This window comes from Rhinoraja longicauda, chromosome 4 (assembly GCF_053455715.1).
Source record: "Rhinoraja longicauda isolate Sanriku21f chromosome 4, sRhiLon1.1, whole genome shotgun sequence".
Lineage (NCBI taxonomy): Eukaryota > Metazoa > Chordata > Chondrichthyes > Rajiformes > Arhynchobatidae > Rhinoraja > Rhinoraja longicauda.
In genome coordinates this window covers 65,222,369-65,228,368 of record NC_135956.1, presented here as the reverse complement: position 1 = coordinate 65,228,368, position 6,000 = coordinate 65,222,369, and positions in this window count along the sequence as shown.

The following is a 6,000-nucleotide window of genomic DNA, read 5'->3' as shown; positions in this document are numbered from 1 at the left end:
ACAGTCCTCAGTAAATGAGACCGAAACCGAAAGCTGTGCACAAGGCGTGATATTACCAAAATCCTGTCAAACTAGTGTCCCCACTAATATGGATTAGAGTCATAAAGATATATGGTCAGATAGCACGGAAACAGGCCCTTCGGCCCAACTTGCACATGCCGACCAAGATGCCCCCTCTACATTCCTCCATTGCCAGAATGAGGCCACACAAATTGGGGAAACAGCACCTCATATTTTACTTAGGTAGCTTACAACCTGACTATATGAACATTGAATTCACAAATTTTAGGTGACTTCGACAAACACTGCCCTCCCCTTCCCCCTTCCATCTTGAAAAGTCCATTAATTAATTCTACACTTGACAACAATGTATCCCTCGCGGGATCACATTGTCTCTAGCCAAATATTGGCCTACCAGGGAACCTCCTTGCCTAAGTTCACCTGTTGCCAGCTCCAATTTGTTGTGTTTTTTTCTTCACTTCCAGTCTCCACCCCCTCACAATCAGTCGGAAGAAGGGGCCTGACCCGATATGGTGTATTACTGTATCAACCTATTTAGTGTATTTTTTCAGTTGATGATAGTTAGTGTTTATGAAATTTTGGACTTTTTGGTGTAAGATTTAAGTGTACCCTACTGCTGTGTTTTTGCAATAACCTTGCCCAATTGATTTCAAACCTAAGATCCATTCTTTCATTCTCCTAAAATATTAAACACTCTGCCCTGCTCTTTTTCTCTCATTCGTTTAAACTCTGCTTAGTCTTTCATTACATTGAGCTCTTCACCTGCTTCTCTGATTGCTGCTTTAAAAACACCATTCTGTATCTTGCTGCTTTAAACTTACCACCTGTTGAATCACAGCTTTAAATTGCACCTCCTCTTTTATTTCTTGCTGTGTTAATGCACTCAACCTGCTGTTTCATTACCTCACTGCATAATTCTTTGCCCACTCGCTCATTTCTACCACCGCTTTAAACTGTAAGCTAGTTCCCTCATTCCATTAAACCTGCATCCTGGTCCATGCTTCTCCCAGAGTTCGAACATCAGCCCATTCACTTTTTTGTTTTACTCTCATAAAGACCCAGACCACCTAATAATTTTCCTGCTGATTTAACTGTCGACTTGATTTTTCTCTGCTTTATATTCTCCTCATTCTGCTAAAAACTCCAATATTGCTCTATTGGTGTCCCTTACCCAGAGCATTTGCTGCTTTAAGGGCCTGTCCCACTTAGGCAATTTTAAGGGGACTAGGCTGTCGCCGACAGTTCGCCGGGGTATCGCGGGCATGATCGTGAGTAGTCTTCAAAGAATCGTAGTGGATCTTGGCGCGTCGCTGAGAAATCAACCGGTTTGAAATTTCTCGGCGACAGCTGGCTTGTCACCAGGTATCGTTGTTTATTGCAGGCGCTGTCGCATGCTGTCCCCAGGTTTACTAGGTTGTCTTAGATGCATTTAGAAGCACGTGATATTAAATTAAGTAAAGTCATTTGAAGATACCATAAAATACTTGTGTTTAACCAATTTATTTACCGTCAGGACATTTGACAGGTAGATTGGAGGTGACAGTTTGACAGTCAGGTAAGCGTGGGAATTTTACTCGGTCCCAAGCGTAGAGGTGGTTTATCTGGCCAGCCGCCGCCGCGAATACAAGGCCGGCCCCGGCATTTTCCGGGTACAAGCAGGGCTGGCGGCACTTTCGAATCGCAGAACCCCAGCGCTGGTGGGAGTAACACCAGCACCCTCTACCGGCATCACCCGGGACCGGCTGGCTTGGGGCTGATGCTGCCGAACCCCCGGTGAATGCAGGGGATGGGCGCTGGGTCATCCGGGGCACTGACGATACCTGCTCGATAGACGTGCTGCCCTGCTGTGACGTCCAGGGTGCTGCAGGCCCTCGATCCAGCGCGCCCATGTCCCGCCAATAGGTCAGCCACAGCTCGTCAGCGCGCTCCACTAGCGCCAGGGGGTCTCTAATTGTAGCCCCGGAGAGGTGCAGGCGAATGTCGTCTGGCAACCGCTGCAGGAACGCGAACTCAAACAGAAGGCAGGGCTGGTGACCGTCCATGAGGGTAAGCATCTCGCTCATGAGGGCCGACGGCTTCCCATCACCGAGCCCGCCCATGCTGAGGATAAACGCCGCTCGTTCCATGCGGCTGAGCCCGAAGGTGCGGACAAGCAGCGCCATGAGGCCTTCGTATTTAGCGGCTGCCGGGGGATCACGAAGGTAAGGCACTACGCGATCGGTCATTTTCCGGTCGAGCTCGCCGACGATGTAGTAGAAACGGGATTCGTCGACCGTATTCCCGCAGAAGTGGATCTGGGCCTCAGCCTGCTGAAACCATACGTGTGGCTGGGAGATCCAGAAGGTCGGTAGTTTCAGGGCAACCACGTTCAGCTGGGCCTGGTCGGCCAGAGCGGCAGGGAGCTAGTTGCCATCTTGCATGTTATGCTCCAAAATGATGAGTTTGGAATGTCGGGTCACCAATGTAGCGGGAGCGATCAGTTCAGCCCGAAATAAGGCTAGACGCCAGGTTAGACCAGTCGGGATGGCTTTATTAACACAGCAAGCTGCCAGCACACGTTCAAGAGGCAATAGGCAATAGACAATAGGAAATAGACAATAGGTGCAGGAGGAGGCCATTCAGCCCTTCGAGCCATTCACTGTGATCATGGCTGATCATCCACAATCAGTACCCCGTTCCTGCCTTCTCCCCATATCCGCTGACTCCGCTATCATTAAGAGCTCTACCTAACTCTCTCTTGAAAGCATCCAGAGAATTGGCCTCCGCTGCCTTCTGAGGCAGAGAATTCCACAGCTTCACAACTCTGAGTGAAAAAGTTTTTCCTCATCTCTGTTTTAAATGGTCTACCCCTTATTCTTAAATGGAGGCCCCTGGTTCGGGACTCCCCCAACATCGGGAACATGTTTCCTGCCTCTAGGTTGTCCAATTCCTTAATAATCTTATGTTTCAATAAGATCCCCTCAAATCCTTCTAAATTCCAGAGTATACAAGCCCATTCGCTCCAGTCTTTCAACGTACGACAGTCCCGCCATTCCGGGAATTAACCTCGTGAACCTACACTGCATTCCCTCAATAGCAAGAATGTCTTTCCTCAAGTTTGGAGACCAAAACTGCACACAATACTCCAGATGTGGTCTCAATAGGGCCCTGTACAACTGCAGAAGGACCTCTTTGCTCCTATACTCAACTCCTCGTGTTATGAAGGCTAACATTCCATTGGCTTTCTTCACTGCCTGCTGTACCTGCACGCTTCCTTTCAGTGACTGATGAACTAGGATACCCTGATCTCGTTGTACTTCCCCTTTTCCTAACTTAACACCAATCAGATAATAATCTGCCTTCCTGTTCTTACCACCAAAGTGGATAACCTCTCTCTCCACAACCCCTGGAGAAACCCCGTGGACTGGGCAGTGTCCAGACCCTGTCAGTCTCAGTGCTGAGGATTCGGCCAAGGAGTGGCCTAACTCTGAGTCGCCACAATGCTATTAAGAATGGGAATGGTATGCTCTCATTAATTACAAAGCCAAAGTCTTTGGGATATAGCAGGAAATTTGACCACCCACAGGAAACTCACTTCTAGTCAGAACTCGCATTGATGCTACAGCTACGAGAGCATACCAACACCACAACCTCCTCAGAAGACCAAGATTATTCAGCATATTTCCCATGACTATTACCAATTTTTACAGATGAACCATTGAAAGAGTTCAATCAAGTAAGTACATAACTTCTTGGAAAGGCAACCTCCCTGCCCATGACCATATGAAATTATATTTTGTGAAAGCAAACAAATCCATCAAGCAAACTAGTCCCTTGCCAATCTGCTCCATTTATAATTCACTCTACCATGGGAAAGTAGCCAACATAATGAATGAACACTCACACCCCGGTTATTCACTCTTCTCTGCTCTCCCATTGGGCAAAGATACAAAACCCTGAAAGCCTACACCACCTGATTCAAGAACCTCTCTTTTGCCAAGGATAAACTACAAATCATCCAATTTACATCAATGTGACGCTTTCAGATTTAAATCTATACTTTCTTCGTAACATTATATTCTGTACTCTATTTTCTCTAATATACCACCTGTACTCATGTATAGTATGATTTCCGAAAAAATGCTTTTCCAATGTTTCTCCACAGTATCTTGGAGCACTTGACAAGGGCAGCATGGTGGTGAAGCGGTAGAATTGCTGCCTTACAGCGCTGAAGACCAGTTTCAAACCCGACTCTGGGTGCTGTCTGTATGGAATTTGTATGTTCTCCCCGTGACCTGCCTCGGTTTTCTCCTGGATCTCTGGTTTCCTCCAAACGACATACAGATTTGCAGGCTAATTGGTTTGGCGAAAATGTTGTGAATTGTGCCTAGTCTGTGTAGGATAGTGTTAATGTGCAGGGAACACTGCCCGGTGCAAACGCGGTGGGTCGAATGGCTTGTTTACGTGCTGTCTCCCTAAACTAGACAAATCTAAATACCAATCTGCTGAATAAACTTAAGTATTCAAAACAAACAAAATGTTAACAATTGTTAAATCAAAGAGTATTAAAAAAAAATACACTACATCAGTAATTAAATACATTACATTTCTCACTGCAAATATTAGGAAATTTAAGAATCATTGGCAATCCCCAGTAATATTTGGGCCCATTTTTGGAGACCATGGACCTTTGCTGCCCTCTTGTGTGAGAAATTTACTGTAAGTAATGCAATTGCCTGGTAACGTTATTCACATTGCACAACAAGATGGTTCAATCCAGTCCATTTTTATGGAAGCAGCCTACATCCACCATACCACAACCTATGAAGGCAACTTGGTTCCCAACAGAGGCTCTGGATCAGCACAACCACATGGTGCACAGGGCCTCCCAACTGAAAACACAGTAATGTTGCAGATGGGTTAAGTCATGCTGCCAAGCTGGCAAAACTGCTAAAATGTTGAATATCTGTGAATACCTCTGAATGTCACAATGATAAATATTTTCAATCTATAAAAAATGTGTCAAACTGTTGAAATTAATTGTTTTTTAAAACATTAATATCAAAATGTGTAAAACAAAGGAGAAATACAAATCATAATTATACATGTTTGAATTAACAACAAATTTCCTTAAATTTGCTTGCCTCTTTTGGGGGCCGTTCCTCTCCACTTCAGTGCATGAAGTCACTTAAATGGCTCTAGCTCTAACATGACACAGGTTCAGTGTAGGTGTTAGGAAACTACAAGTAATTTACTACAGGACTCCATTAGGTGTCCAGGAATTCTCGGGAAATTCAAGACCTCAGTGTATGTGCGTCTGACCTTCATAATATGGCCCTTGCTGAAGAGTAACTGTTTCACTAATCAATAAATGTGAAAGTAATGTGGAAAGATTATTTTGGAAAGTGCTGATAAAGCAGTATATTCCATTCCAGTATGTTTTAAAACGGAAAAAAAAGGCTCCTGATCATTACTGGGGTTATGATTATTGGCTCACATCTCAAATCATATTTGGGAGTTTGTTAAGGAAGACTTATTGTGAATCACAAAGCAGCCAAATATCTGGCGATTCATCAAGGTTCAAGGTTTATTGTCACATGTACCAATTAAGGTACAGTGAAATTTGAATTGCCATACAACCATACTAAAAAAAGCAACAAGACACACAACTACATAAAAGTTAACATAAACATCCACAACAGATTCCCCACATTCCTCACTGCGATGGAAGGCAGTGCGGACGGAGATACGATATGGAAAAAAATCACATCTCCATCGAGGTAAGATATAAGAAAAGGTTTCCCCCAACTCCCCGCAAATCTCACATAAAACAAGCTAAAGAACACTAAAAAACAAACATTTAACACAAACAAAACAGACACAAAGGAAAGGACAGACTGTTGGCGAGGCAGCCATTGCTGGCACCACCCGGTGGAGAATCAGGATCTTGTACCAAGTCTTCCAAATCTACATTAATAACCAGAGATTTTGAGACTAGTG